General features: G+C 33.9%; 1 pseudogene; it reads right to left on the bottom strand.

Moving 5' to 3' along the window:
- Positions 1-7,025: 7,025 nt before the first annotated feature.
- Positions 7,026-7,144, bottom strand: LOC111737419 (annotated as a pseudogene).
- Between the last annotated feature and the right edge of the window lie 16,584 nt (positions 7,145-23,728).

The raw sequence follows: 23,728 nt of genomic DNA, 5'->3' as shown, positions 1-23,728 counted from the left end.
GATTTTACTTAATTTAAACACAAGCATTCAGGAATCCATCTATCGGAAAGTGTGGTATACATGCTTCCTGCTAAGGATCGAAACCAGCTATAATACTCCATGCATATTCCTGCCTTCGGTTTTATTTTCTCCATTTATTCCATTTGTTAATGAAAGTAGTTTCTGATCCGAGATGGCTATTTATCATGGATTGCATTTATTTCTCAGTGTCTTAGTTCTTATTACAGAGAACATCACTGAAAAAACATCATACTTTCATAGATGACTTATCTATGATTAAGATAGATTACCTATTGCTTCACAAGTAACATCTGGCATCAAAGATAATTCCATTGACTTGAAATTTCATAAAATGTAACAGTATCATTAGATTGAAGAAAGGACCATTATTCTCTCTGGTTATAATGAACCATTCCAACCAGAAAGTCACATAAATGTGCTTTATAATTTTCCCCAAAGATCTACATAGTGGCAAACTCATTATCTGGAGATACCTTTGAAGTTGTTTCTGCATGACAGAAGATCCTTGAACAATTAGGAAAAAGGTGTAATTCTGAAGCACAGATCATGCTTTTATCAAGTAGCTTCTAATTTGCTAACAATTGTTTTGCTGATCTATAACCTGAGATACTAACAGAGGAGACGATTGATTTCTAATGAAAAATATGTTTCTGTGGCCAATATAGCCCATAAACATTATCACTTTCTCTCCAGATAATAAATTTAAGTGAAAAAATTATATACAGAATTATGTCATTGGTAGGTTTGAATTGATGAGAAAGTTGTACTGTTTTCTGGGAATAAAGCAAGAAATCATTTTTTTTTTTCCCAATCTATAATGATGTCAAGTCAATTCTGGGAACTCACCTGAGTTTATATTATGTAATTATAGTTTTAACAACAAAAATAAAGATTCAGTTTTATATTAATTAAAAACAACAATATGTTTCTAAATTATTATAAAATAATAATAGAATAAAAATCATAAATATTTTCTTTAAAGAATTTTTTCTTAGATCTAGACTTTTAATTCAGAAATTAGATATTTTGAAGATATTTTAATGTATCCTAATACTGATTACTTTATTGTCTTTGAAGTTTTGCTCACACTGTTTTTCCCATGGCAAAATGAAAAACTTCTGTTTACATTTTCTCTATGAAAATGTCATTTTAAAGGAATTAAAAATAATATGTACTGAAGGTGGAAAGACTAATAAGAGTTGATGATTAATATACTCTCCTCATTTAAAGTGTTTAAGTTTTGAGTCCAATATGTTGCAAAATCTGTAAATGATATATTGTACTAATATACAACTTTTAAAAGCATCTTATATTTTTATTTAAAATATTTTAAACTTTTGATTTATGCTTTCTGATAAACCGCAGTGTTAGAAAGCAAAAGGCAGCTTAATTAATGGTACATAGAAAATTTTTTCTGTGGATACTACCTTTAATTCTGATAATATTATCATCAAGCATTTTCTATATTTTAAAATAAATAACTGCAGAAAAGATAATACTCATATTAATGTGTTTTTTCTTTTATTGAAAAATTTAGCTTTCTAGATTCTAGATTTTGTTACTCTCTCTGTAAAAGAAAACTAAAAAAAAAAAAAAAAAAAAAAAATCAAACTGAAACCAAAAAAAAAAAACCCCAAACCAAACCAGACCAAACTCTATACAAACTCTATAGTGCTTAATTTATTATAAAGGATAACTGTCTCTCTGACCAGTATCAAACACAATTTTGGAAACTTTTCTTTGATTAACTTATTTAAAATATAAAAGAATTTATAGAATGTATATTTTAGTTTTAAAAACCTAGAGGTATTCCTCTAAGGGAAGAGAATTAATGTTTTCAAATTACTAATTGTTTGGTACCATGCCAGCAGCTCTTCATACATGATAAATTTTAATCCTGAAATGGTAGTTGATATGGTTCTCTGGTATTACGTCACATTGGTTCATTTCTATTGTTGCCTCAACTCCAAAAATTTGAATGGAAAATCATTTTTCCTTGCAATTTTGAATGCCTTTTAGCATCCAGTATTACTCCTAAGTAATCCAATTCCATTTTCACTTTTCTTCATTTTATTGTCATTTTCCTTGTTCCCCCTTAAAACATTTTGATCTTCTCTATAACCTATTAAGTTTTTATCACTTGTGAGCCTTCTCCAATGTCTGGTCTACCTCCATGATTACATTGATGGTGGTTGCTAGGGTAGAAAGGAATGGAATTTTCTATTTAGGTAGATATTTATTTTCTGCTCTTGGCCCTATTTAGTAATTTTTCATAGTTCAATAAATTGTCTCTAGGTTTCCCTTCCTCCCACTGTTTCATAGCACCAGAGCTGTAAATTTCAAGGCAGATCTATATTCCAATTGGTTAAAAGAACATACCTGACATGCTTGGTAATGAAATCCAGAGAGGACTCAAAGTAAAGAGTTTAGAATTATAAAGGTGAATTGTAAATGGACTGGTAGTGAGCATGGAGCCTGTTTAACACAAAACTAATGCCAAGTAAAACTGAGAATTATGGTTAAAGAACTGAATACAAATTTATAAACATTGGAAATGTTGAAATAAATAGAAATCAATAGATTGTGCAAAGGAAATTTAGGAATTACAATCTATCCACTTTTTGTAGTAGGGAATAATAAATAGATAATGTCTCAGTTTAGTAACTAAAGAAATAATTATTTGAGTATATTTCTTAAAATTACAAAAACAACCTTCCAGAAAAATTGATTTAAGGTAAGCAACAGTCATCCACCATAAGAACTCAAAGCTGTTATTCTCATAGGACAGGGAAGATATCAAATTAATAATTTTTATATCCCCTTCCTTTTAGAAAAAAGTATTTATTTCTTGTCATATCGCTACTGTAACTTTTTTGAATAAAGAATTCAGATTATTGATGAGAAGAAACATTGCAGATGAGAAAGTGGCCATGGTGGTTGCTAGGTACCATTTGATATAGATTTGATGTAGACAGAGAATATGAATTTCATGAAATTTTACCATGTATTAATTTTCTTTCAGAGACCAGTAAATATTTTAATTGCTTTTAAATTATTAGTTTTTAAAAATTGGTATTTCTGGGATGACACTGTGTACTGTGATTAGGCTACAAGGTAGTTTAATTCTTTTTATTCTTTTTAATTTAATGTGTTGTACTTTTGCAAATGTTTGCCTACATATTTTATAAGATTGCACTTATCAGTTTAAATATATTCAGAATTTAAAAAAAAAAAAGAAAGAAGTGAAATGGGTGGTTAACCTCTTCAGTTGAAAAGATAAAATACCAATCAGACCTTCAAGCAAGCTAACTTTCATTCTTTCTTAGTTTTCCCACCAGCCACTCACAGGTCTTACTAACGATAACTCATCTATAAATACAGTTCTATTTATTCCCTGTAAAATCATATGATTGAGTTCATAAGGTCTCAGAATGGTAAGGTACCTAGAAGGTTAAATGATTTGTCCAAGTTTCCTCAGGTAGTTAATAACAGAACAAGAATTAGAATTGTGTTGTGTTTTTTTTTTTCACTGAGTTTCTTTGCACAGCAACATACTGTCTCTTTAAAGCTATGATTCTCAGAGTTTAATATACAATATTCACTAGAGAATCACTTGGCAGTCTCTCAGATCTGGGTGAGACTGAGGAATCTTTCGTAAGAAGTACTCCATTTGTCATAGTCCCCACTTGGGTACACATTGTTTTAAGATTGTTTCTATTAAAGCAGCCCACAGCTCAGTGATCACTTGTCTTCATAAAATACTTATATCAAATTGCTTTCTGGTCCGATTAATAATATTGGAGTAATTTTTGTTCTAGTCCTTACAGGAAGAAATCAGATGAAATCTGATCTCAGTGTGCTTTATTGTACAGTTTTCAAAAGTTGAAAACAACCAATTATTATCAAAATAAGTATACAAAGTGCTTATTTCACATCATGGTTCCCTTAGATTAACCTCTTCAAAACCCGTATAATTGTTTGCAGTCATCATTAAATTTCAGTTGTGGAAACCAATCTCAAATTCCTTTCTTATAGATGGTAACAACTTGCAGGCAGTTGGAATTTGTGTATATCCCATCTGCAGCATTATTTCATGTTTTTCTTCATCTGCATTACAAAGCTTTATTAACCTGGGCTGTAATACAACAGTGTAGTTCACAGTCCATTGGTGTTGCTGAAATCAGTCTTCTGAGATGCCTATATGGATATGATTTTGCAGGTAATGGGCTGTTTTAGTTCTACTTGAGCTTTCATTGCCATTTTCATCCCAGCAACAGCTGTATTTTACTGTTGTCATTTGGAATACATAAGTAAAGGCGAGAACACTAATATTCCTTTTAATATTGTTTCCCAATGAATAATTAGGATACGAGTAAAGAATGTGCAGTTGCTTTGAATGAAAGATGCTATAAAATTTGTGACAATTTAATATATTTTCAGAAATCAGAAATACATATATAAGCAGAACGTTCTCCGTGATGATTCTGAGTCACTTTCTAAAGTTTTCTGTCAAATTTTAGTAGGGCTTATTTTGGCAAATTAATTTTTTTAGTGAAACAAGCATATGTCCTATCAGTAACAAAATGGGAAATAAAACAAACTATTAGAAGAAAATATAGACAGTAAACTCTCTGACATTGCTTTTAGTAATATATATTTTTTTTCTGATATATCTTCTTGGGCAAGGAAAGCAAAAGAAAAAATGAACAAACGGAACTATATAAAACTTTGCCCAGCAAAAGAAACCATCAACAAAACGAAAAGACAATCTACTGAATGAGAGAAGATATTTGCCAGTGATACATCTGATGAGGGGTTAATATCCAAAATTTATAAGGAACTCATACAACCCAATACAAAACAAACAAACAAAAACTCATCCAATTAAAAAGTGGGCAGAGGATCTGAATAGGCATTTCTCCAAAGAAGACATACAGATGGTCAATAGACATATGAAAAGATTCTTAGTGTCACTAATCATCGGAGTAATGCAAATTAAAACCACAATGAGATATCACCTTATACCTGTCAAAATGGATGTTATCAACAAATCAAAAAACAAGTGTTGGCGAGAATGTGTAGAAAAGGGAACCCTCATGCATTGCTGGTGGGATTGCAAATTGGTATAGCCACTATGGAAAACAGTTTGGAGTTTCCTCAAAAAATTAAAAATAGAACTATCTTATGACCTAACAATTCTACTTCTGGGTATTTATTCGAAGAAATCCAAAACACTAATTTAAAAAGTTATATGCATTCCTGTGTTCATTGCAGTGCTATTTACAATAGTTAAGTTATGGAAGCAACCTAAATGCCCATCAATAGATGACTGTATGTATATACAATGGAATATTACTTGGCCATAAAAAATAAAACATTACCATTTGCAGCAATGTGGATGGACCTAGAGGATATTATGCTAAGTGAAATAAGTCAGACAAAGACAGACAAATACCATATTATCTCACTTAAATGTGGAATCTAAAGAACAAAATCAATAAACAAAACAGAAACAGACTTGTAGATACAGAGAACAAAATGATGATTGCCAGCTAGATGGAGTGAGGGATGCTGGGTGAAAAAGGTGAAGAGATTAAAAAGTTCAAATTGATAGTTACAAAATTGTCACGGGGATGTAAAGTACAGCAGAGGGAATATAGTCAATAATATTGTAATAACTATGTGTAGTGTCTGGGGATCACAGGGGATCACAAAATTCCAGAATCAGAGTTTTTACCCCTCTTGGCTTGCTTTAGTCCAATTCAGTTCAACAAAATGTATTGATTCAAGCACTATTAACTTTTTAGCATATCACAATGAACAAGACAGACATGACCATGCTGTGTTGGATTTTTCATGCAGCAATCAAGGAGATCGCTTTGTAAATTATATAAATATCTAACCACTGTGCTGTATACCTGAAACTAATATAAAATAATATTGAAAGTCAATTCTAATTGAGAAAAAAGAAATAAAACGATACTGATAAAGTCATTTAGCCAGAGAGAGGATATAGAATTTTCCAATTCAGAGGTTCACAAACTCTGACCTAAGCAGAATCTGATCCAGTGCATGTTTTTTGTAAATGAAGTTTTATTGTAACACAGCTACGACTATTTGTGAATTGACTATGACTATATATAAGCTATAACAGTAGGGCTGAATAGTTGACAGATAACTGCATAACTGACAAAGTCTAAAATATTACTATTTGACCCTTTATAGAAAAAGTTTACCAACCGCTTATCTAACCCAATGGCTTGCTGCCATCACAGAATTCTTGGAGAGCTTTTGAAAAAATGCAGAAGTCTAGTCCCCATACTTAAAGATTTAAATTCAGTTTGTATTAGAGCTTTGTACATGATTTGAATGTGCAGCAAAGAAACATCTGATCTCTAAAATAAGTTTACATTCTCTATAAAGTACATTACATTGTTCTCAGAGAGTGGGAGGCCAATCAGAGAGACTCAGGTTTGTTAACTTGGTCATGGCTTCAAATAAAAACAAATCTAAAATGTCTTCTTTTTTTTGGTTGGCCAAATAAATGCTTCACAAATGACCTGACATGCTTTGAAATGATCTTAGAGAAGTTGAACACCATATAAAATATATTGATTGTGGTTCAGAGAAAGGAAAAATTACTTTGACTTGAAGTGTCAGGAAAGCCCTTACAAGTGTATGTTTTGAACTGTGCCTGGATACTTCAAAGATGGATAGGATCCATCGCTTCTGATAGGGTCATTGTACATTTTTTTTCTCTTCTCCACAAATCTGCCTTAAAATTCCAGAATCGGAGTTTACTCCTCTTGGCTGGTCTTAGATCAGTTCAGTTCAACAAAATGTATTGATTCAGGCATTACATTTATTTATTTATTTATTTATTTATTTATTTATTTATTTATTTATTTATTTATTATTTGTTTTTTCAGGTGAGGCAACCCTTGGTTGACCTCACAGATTTCAAGAACCTTGTCAGTTCACAATCCCTTATTTTTTATTTTTTACGCCTACAGCACCTGGTCTTCCTAGGCAGTCTCCCATCCAATTACTAACCAAGCCTGACACTGCTTAGCTTCCGAGATCAGATGGGATCGGGCTTGTTCAGGGGAGCATGGCTGCAGACAATTAACTTTTTAGCATATCACAATAAATAAGACAGACATGACCTTGCTGTGTTGGATCTTTCATAGAGCAACAATACATTATAATACACACTTTGATAAAGGAAGGATGCCTTTTGGTCATATAGAGAGTTCCTTACTCAGCCTTGCATGACCTAGGAAGTCTTTTCAGACAAAATAAATTCTAAGTTGGGATTTTTTGAAAGATTCATATGGAGTAAGGTGGAATAGGGTCTGGTCAAAGGGAGAAAGATGAGAATAAGTTAAATCAATGACAATAATCTTAGAATGATTAGCACATAGTACTAATGGTAGATATGAATTTGGAGAATAATTAGGATTAAGATTTTAAGGGCCTTTTTTTAATTGCCACCCTGAGGATTCTGGACTTTTCACAGCACAGTAGGAAGCCTAAAAGAATTTTGAGCTGTGGAATGACATGATCAGAGAGCAAAAATATTATTCTGTTGATGCTTGGCAGGGAATATTCAAGAAAGAACTAGCAAGTCTTGAGACAGGAAATCCAATTAAGTGTCTCTCAGGGCATAGACGTCCTGTGAAGCAGGGTAGAACCAATAGTGAAGGAGATAAATAGATGAATTTCAAAGATAATTTGGAGGTATGAAAGGTACAGGACTTGGAGATTCCTTATATGTTGTATGTAAAGAGAAGGAAGAAAGAATCTGGCATAACAGAGGCTCTGGCTCCATCTCTGTTCAAGAAAAAGTATTTGGAGTACCTGATATTGACCTACAGAATTTACTACTTCAGTTTTATATCTCTCTTGCCTCCAGTTCTGCTATTGAAATAACCATAAAAACAAACAAACAAACATACCAAAAAACCCCTCTGGCTCTACTGAGACCACCAATGCAAAGTCAATTTGTTTCATGACCCTTGCAGAGAGGGCTGATTTTTAGGATTTCATTTTGTGAATGTCTTGGGGCTCACACTGAAATGAGCTGTGACACATTCACAACTATCTTAGTATTACAAAATGTAAAAGGCAAGGCTATTTGCATACCTCTGACTGCCAGTTTTGGACAAGAAACCCCTTTCACCTTAAAGATCCATTCATCCTTCCAAATGATCCCACTTAATGTATGACTCATATCCATTCAACTGCTGTACTTGGAACATTTAAAGGATCCATGGGCCATTTACTTCTTTTAGAGATTGTTAGCAATGCTATCTTGGGGATTTATGCTTCCTTTGCCATGTTTCTTGAACTGTGAGGTGGGTCTTTACTATTCATTTATCCTAGTCCTGGAAAAGCCAATGCAGAAATAAAAGAAAAATAGTTAGGAGGCAATGTTTGTATTTATTGTTTACACATTGAGCTTTGGCAAAACAGTATTTTGCATTCAAATGATAAATATTCAGCAAGATATGTATCAGCTATAGAATCACCCAGTGAAAAGAATAAGTTTTATCTGCATTCATATTGATTCTAGGTTAGTTATAAATCATTTTTATTGAAAGGAGTACATGGCTTGCTATAAAAGCAACATATCTTTGCATTCTCTTGCTAATGCTGTACTTTTACTCCATGTGATGTAAAATTTTCTCTTTCATTTTAATAGCCAAACGTTAAATGCAAGTAGATGTAGGGACTGAAACTGGATAATTGATAAAATTAGCTATCTTATTTTAAAAAATGTATTATCTTCTTCCCTTTAGTGTCTTTTCTTACTAGACTGTAAAGCCCTCTGCTATATCATAAATTACTGCCCCTCCACATGCTAATTTCTTACCTAGCTAGTTTCCAATCATAAGAGATATTTGAGCTGTATTTAAAAACTTCATTGAATTTCCTTCTCCATGCACTCTCACATTGAACTATCTTAAAGATACTTTTATTTTAGTTGTCTTTCACTTTACAGTGTCACTTCTCTCACTCCTAGTGTCTGGAGCCCTGGCAGAGTTAGCATTCTTTTGGTAGGTTTTAATCTAGTTCAGCTTGAAGTTGTTACCTTTAACCCATCTGTTATTGGCATTTCTGAATGCAGTAAAAGAGTTCCATGATTTTTGTGCATTATTATAGATAGTAGAGACATTTTATACATAGGAAATGTTGATAGAATTCTCCAATCAATATTTCTTTATTGTTTATAGGAAGATATTAAACAAAACAAAACAACACAAAAACAATCCCTATCCTAAGAAGCTTTTCAGGGAAAAATCCAGGGAACTTCTTATTTAGAAAATAATTAAATGTTAGGTATGATAGAACTGACTGTAGACATAAAAATAGGTTTTCAGAAAAGAGAATTTTATGGGTTGGAGTTATTGGAGATGATTAATATTAAAGATAGAGCTTGAACTGGGAAATGAAGAATAAATAAAACTAGAATAGGCAGAGTGGATGCGAGAGGTGGCAAGGCAGTGAGGGAAGATAGCTTGTGCAGATAGGGAAGCTGGCCTAAAGAAACAAGTGAAGAAACCACATCGAATGAGATCTTATGGATATGCCTCTTCCCATTTTGCTCATGTGTGTTCCTGCATTCCTGTATTTGAGTATGGATTTGACTCTTACCTCTGTGTGTCTGATCTTGATTTGATAAACTGGAGCTGTAACATCCTGTGTTGCTGACCTTAGTTTTATTCGCCTTGCTTACTTCGTCTGGGATCCTGGCCTCTTTGGGTTAAATCACACCCAGTTTTTGTTTTGTTTCTCTCCTTAGTTCAACTTGCTGCTTTTGACTTATTTATGAACCTACATCATGCTCTTGTCCTTAATGGTGTAGCAGAAGAAATAAGATAAAAACTACGATTTATTTTGAGTTATGAATGGACTTTCAAACCAGTATTTTTTTCTAAGGTATTTATGGTCTCTCTCTAAGATCCTGTGTTTAGTTCTGATTATTGCAAATTTTCAAAATAAAGATAATAAGAAAGTACTTTCAATGTGTTTAAAGACTTCTAGAACCTTTAGTTATCATAAAAAAACAAAAAATGGAATCATCTTGGAAATGATGACTTCGATATCACTGTGAATCAGTCAGTTTATAAATATGTGTCATGCATGGTTCTAGGTCCTGGTCAATAGAAAACAACACATATATCCCTCAGTAAGCTTGCATGTTAGTGTTAGGAAGAAGAAAATAAACACACAAAATTAATTGAATAATTTAATTTCCTATGCTTACAGGGTTTGGAGGGAGAGGAGGAGGTTACTACTTTAGTTAAGATGATCAGTAGAAGTATCTCTGAGGAAGTGATAAGATGAGATGTGACATTTGAGACAGGACAAATGAAAAGGAATTAGTCATAAATTTTAGGGGGAATACAAGCAAGGACAACAAATGAAAAGGCCAAAGTAAAGATGAGCTTGATGTACTCAAGGGACAGAAGTAAGGCCAGCATGCTTTGAATAGAATGGAAATGAAGTCAAAAATAAAGCCTTGAATACAGTAAGACTAAAGATAAAGCTGAAAAATACATATGTTAATATTTTAGATTTCTACACAAGTAGGTATTTTTTCCAAAGCATCATATTTGGTCTAATTTTTATAACATATTTTGATGTGTTGTGTCATTTCTATTTCATTTTTTGCTTACCTTTATGGTTTAACTGAAGGTCAGTTATTTTGAAAGACTAAATCAATTTCTAATCCTGTGGCAGGACTTTGGCTTGCAGCAAATTCATTACTTATCAAAAATCAAAGTAATTTTTCTTCCTTTTTAATATTTAAAATGTGATAAAACTTCTTTTCCTTATTACATTTTCCAGCAGGCTTAAAGTTTATGATGTTATATGTAGGCAATGCTAAATGAAGGAAAGGTAATAAAATGTAACCAAGGGTTTATTTTATGTGAATACAAAATGGGTGCGAGTTTGGCTTCTTCTTTCCACATGGGTTGATGAATTTTGTAGCTTTTAGATGTGAGTTTGAATCCTAAAAATTTTCCTTATTAGCTCTGTAAAACAGACAAATTAGAAAATAATTTGGTCTTTATGTCTCTCATTTGTAAAATAGAGGGTCACTTTATGAGGATTTTATGAAGATTAAATCAGGAGAGGATGCACCTAACTCAATGCTTAACCTATTCTGCATGCACAATAAATGCTTACGTTTGTAGATGTGAATGTGTATTATCTATCTCCTCATCTTTCTTTAATGTTCTTTGCCTCCTAAAATTCAAGATCTCATTTGTCCATAGAAGGTATTCCATGAATGACATGTTGACCACATCAAATAGATATGGGATATTTCTGTCAGAAAACTGTTTGGGGGCAAACTTGTTTGTTGGGTAATGATTACATTATATATTTTGGGGTATTCTTACTCCTTAAAAGTGGTTCAGCCAGCCCCTCTCTGGAAGAGAGAGATGGATTATTTAATAGAAAGCTTAACTTTCTCCCAGGTCACCTTAGGGATTCCTTCTTGCTCTGTGTTCTCATTTGCAAACATCCTCTGAAATGTTCTTTTTACCTTGACCTATTGACAGAAAATACCTCAAGCCTCAATTGTAGAATTCTCAGCTATTTGTCATTATTTTATCTTTTCTGTGTTAAAATAATCTGCATTTAGCATCCATTTTTATTCTCCTCCAGCTTCCATGTACTTAGTTTGCAGAACTCGACTGATTTTCTAATCTGGTCCTTGATTGGGTTACTTACTAGCTTTGTTTCCTCTAGACAGGGCCCACATCCCAGGGACCTTTGTTGCTACTGAGACTTCTACTCTCTTGGTTGTTCGCAAATGCTTTTTATTTTTGGATATAGTGAGGTGCCAGCGAATTCCTTTTTTATTCACAAAATAAGTGTGATGGGTTGCTGACATCACAAGGCAACTGGAGAAGAGCTGATAGACATGATGTGGTTCTCAAACCACGAAATTATACTGTTTTTAAAGCATTTATTTTAAATTAATCTTACTAGGTGTATACTTTGAATCTAAGTAATTTTAAATATGCTAAATTGTTTTCAGTTGAAGACATTTTTTATCTTTTCTCTGTATTTCTTGTGTTCAAAGCAAACAAAGAGTGGAAAGTGTTTTGATTCAAATCAACACAAAGTATTTATTAAACACTTGATCTTGAATGGTGTCTTGCTTGTTTCAACATGTTAAATGTAAGTTTTATTAGCCTTTCTAATGTTTATAACCAAAGAAAACTTTATGCTATCTTGAGATCCTCTTAGTCCTTTTTTTCTCTTATCCTTGTCTTACCTCTCTTTTTCTTCTATCATTGTAAGTTCTGTAGGTGGGGAAATGTGATATTTAGACTAATTTATATAGTAAAACATAGTAAGTGCTATGGTAAAGGTATGTACAAAGTACTGTAGGAACATAATAAATGAAATTACTTTTTTTCCCTAGAACTCAGCGAGAAATTGAAGATCAAGTTGAGCCTAAAGTGTATGTATGAATTTGCCACATAGACAGGGGAGATGGGAATTTTTGGAAGAAGTAATGGTGGGTAATGACTGTATTAGTCAGAGTTCTCTGTAGAAAAAGAACAAATAGATTGTTTGTTCATTTGTTTGTTTATTATGAGGAATTGCCTCGTGTAATTAAGGAGACTAAGTTTCATGGTAGAATGTCTGCAAGCTGGAGACGTAGGAAAACCAGTGGTGTAATTTCAATCCATGTCTGAAGGCCTGAGAACTAGGGGAACCAATGGTAAAAATTCCAGTCCAAGGCCTGAATACTGACATCCCAGCTCAATGGGAAGTAAGGAAACAATCAGGGTGAATTCTTCTGTCTTCTACCTTCTGTTCTATTCAGGCTCTCCATAGATTGGATGGTGCCCACCCACTTTGGGGAGGGCGAGCTACTTTACTGAAGCTGCTGATTCAAATATCAATCTCATCTGGTAGCACCCTTGTAGACACACAAAGGAGTAATGTTTAATCTGGGCACCCAAAATCCATTCAGGTTGATACATAAAAAGCAGTTGTTCATCGTGACTAAGCAACTTTGAAAATTTAAGCCTCCGAGTATTTTAGAAATACCTGTGATTTTTCTTAAAATTCTCTTTAATCTGCAAATCTTGGTTTAGTCAGGGAATTTAGTGAGTCCCTCATTCTGTGTGACTTGACTTGTACCTTAGCTTCACCTCCTTCATCAGCCTGGTAGAACTAAGGGAGATCAGAAGTTGCGTATGAATGTACCTAAGTATTTTTAAACTTTCCAAGATGATTGCAAATTGGATGAAAAATTCTTTTATTTCTGGATAGATGGAAATGTTATGTGGAAATGTGTAAATTGACTTTCTTATATTCCTCAGCATAATGACTCTCTTTCCATAGAAAGAAAAAGCATATAATTTGAGAGCTCAAAATAGACTGAAAAGTCATTTATTTTATTGTTTATCAACTTGTAACCTTCCAGTCACCTGAAATGCAACTTTTTGATTATTCTTGAGGCTCAGACCTCTAAAAATTCACAAAAATTATCTGACATCTTCTAACTTTCCATTTAGAGATGAGTCTACAGTTCTAGTAAGTAAAATATTCCTCTGATGTTCACAGATTCAATGAATGATAGAGCAAAACATGACAGAAAATTAAAGTGTTTATTATTAGGCAATTTTCCAAATGGTTGATTAAAAATTAAATGAAGATTAAAAAAATGAATCTTAGCCATCTCCAAAGAATATGAGCAAAATCAGAAAGTTATACTTCACCAGAAATTCACAATGGAAAATTCATCCCTCAGACATACCATTTGCGGAAAGCATTTAGCTGTCCCCTCTGCATGTCTTCACTCCTCTGCCATCCTAAACTCTCTTATTACGTGGAACCAGATCCATTCCTAGATCTTTGTCTGGTGGAATATCTGTTTATGACTCTTCAATCGATCATGTTTCCTCTGAAGACAAAGTCTTCCATCTGTATTGTAATTTAAATTAAGGATATGTACAATTATAAACCAAAGACTCAAACTACTATCTTTCTTTCAGTGTCATGCCCATAAATGGTCATCCATAAATCTCTGTGTCTTTCTATTGGTCCCTTTTCCTCTATTATTAACATATGTTTTTCCCCCTCTATCAATTGTTTCCTGTTGTCTGTTCCATTCATTCCTATATCTATCCATCAAAATGTTGTCATTGTTTTTATTGATCCAGCCATACAGGCATCCTCTTCTGTCATCTTCAAATATTTATTTTTCACACTAAAAAAGAATTTGGAATATGGAAAAGAATAACACATAGTTGCTAATGACAAAATTTTTTTAAATTCTTAATTTTCTATTCTAACTCTCTGTGTTTCGAACATAAACATCTGTGTTAAATAAAACTCTTTCATTTTATACTGAAAGAGTCTTCTGTCTTTTCATCACTATGACCAAGTGGCTTCTTGGTCTCAAAATTTTGCTTCTCAGCACATTGTAGTCCAACTTGGAAAAAAGATGAGATGATGCAAACAACAGATGATAACTGTCAACAGGCTTTGGGGGAAATAAAATCTTTGAGAAAAATGTGGTAATATTTGTAATTGTTATTTGAAAATTTCTTCAGTTCACACTAATGACATGACTTCCTGAAAATCACTCTTTCCATATCAAAGAAAGGCAGATAATACTATTCAGTGTCTGATACAGTATTCTGTGGAAAACTGGGGGAATAGTAATATCAGCTGACTGCTTCCTTTATTGATGACAAAAATATCATTCACTTTTTTTTTTTAGATGGAGAAAATAGAACCAAATGTTTATTTGGGTGCCATTCATATACGGCTTGCTTTCTATCTTCATGCGCCAGAATTACACAGTATTTCAAAGAATGGCTTTTCTGGATCTGAGTAATGAAACAATAAACTTTAAGGAAAGGAAGAGATTGTTTGTACCTAAGTAGATCGATGTAGAAATTTATTGTAACAGTGTGTTGACTCTATGCCAACTAAACACTGAACTAAGAACTTTATATGTTTTTTTCACTTAAAATGTAAATAGAGTTTAATATCTTGATTAATTTATTTATTTATATTTGTCTAATTATTTATTGTCTTTCTCCATCATTAGAATACAAGCATTGTCTTGTATTCTAACAATACAAGTGTGTTTGGCACATGGTAGATCCAGGAATATATCCCAGATCTGATCTTTCAGGCTTCGTGGGGAAGAATTGTTCCCCATGGAGCAGTGGTTCTGTGTTCCTTCTGAAGGCAGCTCCCAGTGCTCCACTTACTTGTTTGAAAGTCTTATATTTCATTTCAAATGAAATCTATAGTCAAAAACATAACTTAAGGCTCTGTAGGGATCAGGCTCTAACTTTCTTACCTAGTCTTATCTTTCACTGTTTTTGTACATGTTTTCCCACTTCTATGCCTTTGCATTTTCATTCTCTTAATAAATGCTCCTCATTGCTCTTGAAATTCTGCTTAGTCTGTATGCCAATCTTGGTTTAAGAGTCTTCTGATTTCCCTGGGTAGAAGTAACTTTTCAGCCTTTTAAATGTCCACAACTTTGGTAAACCATCTCAGGACACTAATCACATGGTGTCTTATGTCATTTTATTGCTGTTGGGGTTTTCATGTGTGTATGTTTTCTTTCATACTAGATGATTACCTTGAGAAATGTAACCACATCCCCCAACTAACCAAGTACAAAGTAAGTGCTCGATATTTATTTATTGAACAAACAACTGGACGTATTGGGAAGAAAAGCCTGGAATGGAGACTTTACTATATTTACCAAGAAAAAACACCAGTATTTTCTAGAATAAAAAAACTGCCTTTCAACAATGCAGAGCTATCTTCTCTTTATGCATTTTATGTGATAATCCCCTGTGTATAATCTAGTAGTTTGAGAGAAATTATTAATAATTAACTGGCATTTGAATGGTTCTGAAAGTTTGAGTGATTTGGATAAGATAAGTAACATAGGCCAGGTAAATTACTTTTTTTTCCTAGTAATTAGGTTATTTAAAAATGTTTAATATATTCTTACATAGGTTTATTCAGTTTTTCTAGAATTATTTGATTATGGCTATTAAAATCGGTAGCTTTTGAAATTCATCGTAGAATACCAACCAACTTATAAACTGTAAAAAATCGATGATGGGAAGATAGATTTTGAACTCAAGAGTATGTGCTGAATGGTCGTGGATATAGATTGAATATCTGTACCAGAAAATTCTGCTGAAGACAGAATTCGAGATTCAAAGGATTAACCTGTCTGATTCAGGTTGCATTTCTCCATTAAAAATTATTTTTAAAGAAATTTTTATTAGTTACCTTTCTTATATTAGGTGGCCTGTGTTTAGGGAAATGTAGGCAAATAATACATTGGATTTGATTTCTAGAAGCCTAGAATACAGATGACACTAGAACAAGGAGACTAAATAATTTTTTAGAGGATACTCCAGATTCACAATTTTTATCAATGCTCCTAGTTTACTTTACTATTTTGTTCTAATATATAGGAAAATCACTTTAAAAGTGGCACATCTATATTTCATGTTTACAAGCATCCAAAATTTCTCACAAATGCATATTTTATATATTTGACTCTCCCTCCTCTCCCCCCAGTGAGTGCTATGTAGGGTCTAAATAATTAGATACTAGAAGAAATGCTTATGAGGATATGGGTACTCTTTCTTTCCTCTCTTGTTTTTTTTTTTTTTTTTCTCTTTTTAATAAAATGACTAAGAAGTCTGACATAGCGAGGCATTGTAAGTACATGTCCTGTAGGGAATCGATATCATCGCAGTGAGAGGTGGTGTTCAGATGGTGACGGATTGACTTTAATAAAAAACATGATCCCTTTGGAATAGATTTTTTTCCCCAACCCCTGATGTGCCTCCCAGGAGTTCAACTCTTGCTTGACAGACAGGTGTCAACTGTGAATAGATACATGTAACTGAAAACTCAGTAAGGAAGAAAGCTGTCCGCAATTCTGACTCAGAGGATAGGAAAAAGGAGAGAGAAAGAATTGCATGAGTTTCAAAATATCATCCATCAGGAGCAGGTGGGTAGAAAAATGTGGTTTCTAAAAGGAGTCCCTTTTGGAAAGGGTCTTTTTTCTGTTTATCATTTAAATTCCTTACCTGTATGTCAACCCTTCCAACATATCATTAGTGATGAGCTTTAGTTGTAATTATTCTCAGATATCTTTCTGAATTAAACTTAAATAGAGGTTTAAACGACTGATAAGTGACCCTCTCCTGGGAGAAACTTCTGACCACAGGTTGAGTAGACAAGGCATAAGAGAAACAAAGAAGGTGAGAGTAGAGGGAACTGCACAGCCTAGTAGGAAGGCAGAAAAGGGACTCTGATATATTCAAAGACCAACTCACAAAGCTCCATTTCCATACATTATCATGAAATTGCAGGATGTGAATCAAACAAACAAACAAACAAACAAACAAAAAAAACTGAGGGGACTGTGATTCAAGTGCTATGAGTAAGCTCTTGGAGAGGCATGGCATTTTGCTTACATATCTTCGGAATAGGCAACAGAGTGGAGAACAATTGGAGAACTACATAAGCAAAGGGAAGAAAGAAAAGGCGGAAGTGGTGCGGGGAAAAAACAAAGCAGTTTTCCTAATAGAGATTTAGGGATTTTTGAGAATGAGCCACCACCAGTTTTTGAAAAATACGGTGTAGGCACTTAGGAGAATTAAGTACAACAGATTAACATATAAGAATCATGGCTCCTGCTTTGGGGTTAGAAGACTTCCCAACTCCCCTCTTTTTTATTCTTGTTGACTGTAAGTGAAATATATTTCATAATGACTGGACTCTAGTCTACATCTAGAAATAAGTCTAGAGCTAGCCAGATTCATAGTGAAAGTCAAATAAACAGCTAGTTATATTTTTTCTATCCTAATTGTTTTTGTACCATTTAAGAACCTATTTCAGAATTTCTCCTTTCTCACATATTCCCTGTGCACGTTTTTCTGTAATGTGCAAAATCCAATTATTTTATTCTTAATCACTAGTAATTTATTGTTTGGGCCAGTATATAAAACTTACAAAATACCACATCAAATCAGTTCATTTCTGATAGTTGATATTTAAAAAAAGAACCAAAAAAGTCTTCTTAGTTTCAGTAACCACTCTTACAGCTTAGTGATATTATGAGTTTTATATTTTACATAATTTATTAGAGTTATAAAATCTGATAATGTCTGCACCAAGATATTATGCAAAGAAATAAATAATGCGTCTTCTTAACAATGGCTAATGATAAAGGCTCACTCTTCTGTTAGCCTGTAGCACCTGGTCATGGAACTTCACAGGCAGATGTATAGATATTATTAGTGTACCTCTGAGAAATTTTAGGCTTTTACAGGAATATCACCTCGATGCATAATTCTCCACTTAATATTTGTTTATAAACATTTATTAAAATTCTTTCTTATTTTGGTGCATACAGTGGACAAGCTAAGACAGTCGAAAATATTCTGTTAAGGGTATCAATACATATGGATTCTCTTGAAATGGTACTAACTAAAGTACAAGACACCCACACAGTGACCTCAACTCTTTGGCAGGGTCTTGACATTGAGAAAAGTGTATCTAAGTCTATACCTCAGGTGATAAGGAGTTATTGTGTGAGCTGTTAGCCTCATGTGTCAGTAGCTGGGTGGGAGTGCCTGTAGGGCTGCATTTGAACAATATGCCAGGCAGGGTTCCTTACTGTTCTTTAAATGTACCATGTTCATTACTGTGGGTAATGATTAGAAAATGAGTGTGGAGAGTAGGGAGAGTCTACATATCTTTCAGGACTCCTATTAAAGTTCCTCCTCCATTGTTAAACTTTCTGATCATTCCAACCCCCTTATCTCTCCATTCTCTGAATGCCTATAACATGTTATTATCACATTCTCTCATTATGGCTTTTAATCATATGCTGTCTCTATAATTTTCTAAATGTTTCTGGTATCCTATGTTATAATTCTCACTCCAAGTAGGAAGGTATTGCCCCTTTAACTTCTTTTGTCTCCTCAATGGTGTCTACCAAAGGGCCATTCCATTACTTATATAAATTCTAGCCCTTTTGAATAAATGAAGTATAACCACTATTAAATATTTAAACAGCTTAAAATTAATGTTTTGTTTTAATGTGTGAAATGGAAAAATGGGCTGATTATTGATAGAATAATCTGATAGAATAAATAGACAATGAGTTATAACAAAGGCAGCATTTTTCCAGCTTCAAGAACACACAAAAGAATACATATTGTTAAAATATAGTGAATTCTGTCTGGATTATTAGGAAGAAGTAGTGTTAAATGATATTTTCTTCTTTGATTCTGCTTCTTTGACGTGTTTGAAAATGATGACTGCCTATCTGTTCCTTAGTGTGTTTAGGGATACTCTAAGTTGATAGAGCCAGCGCCTTGAAAGCAGTGGACTACTTGTACTTCTCTGATAATACCTTATTTGCATAGAAGACCTAAGCAATTTAAAAGAATGGAGAAATTACATTCAAGCTTTATCTATTAGAAGAAAAATGAAGCATAAAATATTGGGTCAAGAGAAACATATCACAATACGTTCCCTTATGACTGGAAAACTGGAATGAGCCTATTCTAAACACAGTCTCAGGACATAGTGGTAAGTGCAGAGGCATTCTCTGTAGCACTGGCATCTAATCATATCACCTTTGTCTGGATACTTCAACCTTTTCAGCTTCAAAACAGAGTCAATACATACAATTTTTCACTTACTCATTTACTAAAAAATATCTTTCTGGCCTCACCACGTACCAGAACCCTCTCTAGCAACTAGGGGATCCAGCAGGAGACAAAGAGTGAAGTCTTTGCTCTCTTGTATCTTAAATTCTAGTGTATTTTTGTGTGTATATATTTTGGGGATATGGTAAGTTAAGGTGTGCAAAAATCTAGAATACAAACATTTAATAATAACATTTACTGTTTATTGAGATGACACTATGCACCAAGAATTTTACATACATTATTTCTCATAATACAATAGTCTATATTTTAAACATGAGAAAATTAATTTGGCAAGAAATTGATTTGGGAGGAATTAAATAATTTCCCAGAACTCTTAAGTGATCCAACCTGGACTAAATATTCACCTTTCCTTATGTACCTTCTCTTTCTCCTGCCATTGCCCTTTATGACATATCTTCTATCAGGTTTATCCCACGTGTAGGTATTTTTAGAACTGTAATCCAGTTTGAACCAAATATGAATTTTGATAATAAAGAGCTATAGTGATGGCTCCATTTGGCAGAGACCATATATCTTGCATCATTTTATCTCCTGCCTCTAACAGATTGCCTACACTCAAAATTATTAGATCAGTAAGGGAACAAATGAATAGATGCATATGCTGAGTAATATGAAGGTCTTTTTGTCTTACTGTTTACTTTTTATTATCCAAGGAGTACTATTGTCAATTCCCATCTCCTTTACGGAGTTAGTCTTTTAAGGACTGAATTTAAGCCTTGACAGAAATGAGTTCTCTACCACACAAGTCTTGTAAAAGTGATGTTTTACTGCCCTAAGCTCAAGTGACACATTTTCAGCAGGGATATCAGAAGACTTCAGGCTGGTAGCAGTGCAGTGGGCATGGCTTGCTACACGCCCCTGTTCCCTCAAAGGAGATGTGCTCTGTTGGGTAATGGTGTTCAGCCTGGCCTGGAGGATGTCCTACCAAATCTCCAGAGCCTCCAAATAGGGGTTCCCCAAATATGTCTTTTACCTCAACCACATCATCCTGAAACCACCCACCTTACTGCAAAAAAGTACTTCCAGTTTCTCCGTTTATCTACTTCCGCAGATGTAATTTGTTTCTAATACCAACACTTTCTTGCTACATTATCCATGAGTCATATGATGATGACTAGGTATTCCACATGTATTGCAGGCATGAAATTATGACCAGTCTGTATGCATGTGCTGGCAGTGAATTTTCCCTGTTGTATAAAATCCAGCAGAAACTGAGTGCAGCAGGCCTGGAACAGGTTTCCAGCACAATAGCCTTTACTTTATTTACTGCTCAGATAATCCCTGTTAATGCTCATCAATTACCTAATTGATGAACAACAGGTTAAATAATGTGTTAAAAAATGATGTGTTAAGCTACTACTATGTGCAAGACATTTGTTAGGCACTTACTGCTTAGATGCAGGATTAAGGCACAAACATTGGAGAAGTTAAAAAAAAGTTTGGATCAATGTTCTATGCTTTATGGGGCAGTAGCTTGCCCTTAGAATATGGCACATGGTACGGTTTTGATATATTTTAATGAATGAATAAAGCATAGCGTTAGAATTAAAATCTATAAATTTGAAATGAATGAATGATGATTGGTTCTCTAGAAATTTAGGTGAAGGAGTGATATATTCAGGCTTAAAAAATCCTTAAATATAATAATAGTCTATCATCTATACCTATTTATCTGTCTATCATCATCTATCATCTGTATCATCTATCAGTTTTTATTTGAAGTTTGCAGAGTATTTCATTCTTATCTTATTTTGATCCTTTTAACATTCCTGGGAGATAGGCAGTGAGACATATAATATCATTTTATAGAATAACTGGCACAAGAATTTAATATAACTTTTCTAAATGTCCTAGCTAGTGCACAACAAAATTGGGACTCTGAATCAGTTCTTGTTATTCCCTGTGTTCCTTCCAGCATAGTACAATGTCACCGTGCACTTTAGTAGAAATAGTGGTACCAACTATAGTATTTCCATTAAGTCGGAGTAGATGGTCTAGATGCAAGTTGCCTTCATTTGCTATCCTAGAATCTGGAGGAACATACTTTTAATCATTCTCCCAGTCTTCCAGGTGAATGAATCTAGGTTTAAACACTGAATGTTTATGCTTTTAAAAGAAAATCAGTGTTAATCAATGACAGTGATTGAGGTATTCGAATAGGTCTTTCTAGATGCTATCGGATACTTTAGATTAAGTGTATGTGGACGGCGAGCAGGGCACTATGTGACAGTGAAAACAAGGGGTAAGAATGCAAAACCAGACAGGAGATAATGCAAATGACACAGCCATTCATACACAGATGGTTCTTGGGCAGTGATTTCATAAATGACACAGAGGGACATAAAGCCTACCCTAGTTAGTCTACAGATAAAAATTTTCTTCTAAGTGTGTTTTCATCCATATGGTAAAGCATATTTCTGGCAAGAGTGCTTTCTAAATAGCAGGCTTCTTTTTAGGGGACTGGAACAGATTTACAGGTGATAACCTGACTTGTGCCCCAGGGCAGATGTATTACTCTGCAACAAGAAGTTGATGCTTAACCTCTTTCTGGCCTCAGAAGCCACTCAATGGTAGAAGCCGAGCAATTTCAGACATTTCAACCTAATGTACCATCAAGCCCCAAGGCTGTCTTGCTCTATCTCTTGAATATTATCTCTTTTGTGCAAAGTCAAGCCCCCTTAATAGTCTGGCAAAGATGCCTTAAGGAAGTGGGCTGATAAAACTCTGATGTTTCTTTTAGGGGAATTGCTCTACTCCCTTGCAAGCTGCCACGGTAGGACTGAGAGTATTGTTCATACCATTAGCTCAGACAAGCTCTGGAATAACTGTCTTTGTTGCCTTGTGGTGTTTGCGTGTTGTTCCTGCTCATGTGACAAAGCAAAAGGAATAAAAGCCAAATTTTCATACATCAGGTCTGACTCTGAAACCTGGACTTTTCAAGAAATATAATGATTTGGTGGTAATGCTAAGTATCATTTTCTTTGCATTTGACTCAAAGGACTGTTTAAGCAAAATGAGGAGGAACTTCTAAAATATCTAGCTGTTTCTCTCCTACTTTTGCCCCATATTTCTATTTGACTCATCTCAAACAAGGATTTTGAAAATAACTTGCCTTTTCTGGTTTCAGAGTTATACCCTAACATCCCTGATATTATTTGTTTGGAACCTCTGAAATTCATCAAGAAGTTGCGTTATTAGTCCATTAGGATTTTGCTTTTTAATATCATCCCTTGAGTCATTGAAACCTGCACCTCCCTATGCATCAGACTTTAGTATTCTCCTGTTTCATTTTGTATGCCCTGATGAGAAATCTTCTCTTCTGTTTATCATGCCTGTTGGAATATCGCTTGCATTTTTTATACAGTGTTTCTTGAAATTTCAAATCTTCACTACTCTCACACTGTTATTCAATTTACAATTTCACATACGTTATTGTTTTCCATTTTACATGAGTTTGGTCTGCCTTTCAAGATAGAATGTCAGCTATGTTTACTGTGCATTTGTTCACAGTAGAGGCACAGGTCCATGGGATGTTAGAGCTGGTTGTCTGGCCTAAGCTTCTTGCTTTGTGGTTGAGGAAACTGAAGCCCAGTGAAGGTTAATGTCTTATTCAAGGTACTTTAGTAAGTTGGTGGTAGAATTAAGACTATAGAAATAGTTACATAGCCTTCTGACTATCAGTCCACCACCTCGCACATCACAGAAGTTAAACAAGTGCTTGATGTGGATGTTGACTTATCCAGTGCTTATTCAGCTGCCTCAAGTTCTTTTTGGTTTGTCAATACTGGTAGTGTTTAAGTAAAATTCTAGTAGAAATACACACACACACACACACACACACACACACAATTATTATCATTGCAAACACACACACACACACACACACACACACACACACACGATTTATTTTCTCTTCCATCAATAGAGCC

The sequence above is a fragment of the Pteropus vampyrus genome, unplaced genomic scaffold, assembly GCF_000151845.1.
Source record: "Pteropus vampyrus isolate Shadow unplaced genomic scaffold, Pvam_2.0 Scaffold26, whole genome shotgun sequence".
NCBI lineage: Eukaryota > Metazoa > Chordata > Mammalia > Chiroptera > Pteropodidae > Pteropus > Pteropus vampyrus.
This window is presented reverse-complemented; position numbering and strand designations above follow the sequence as displayed.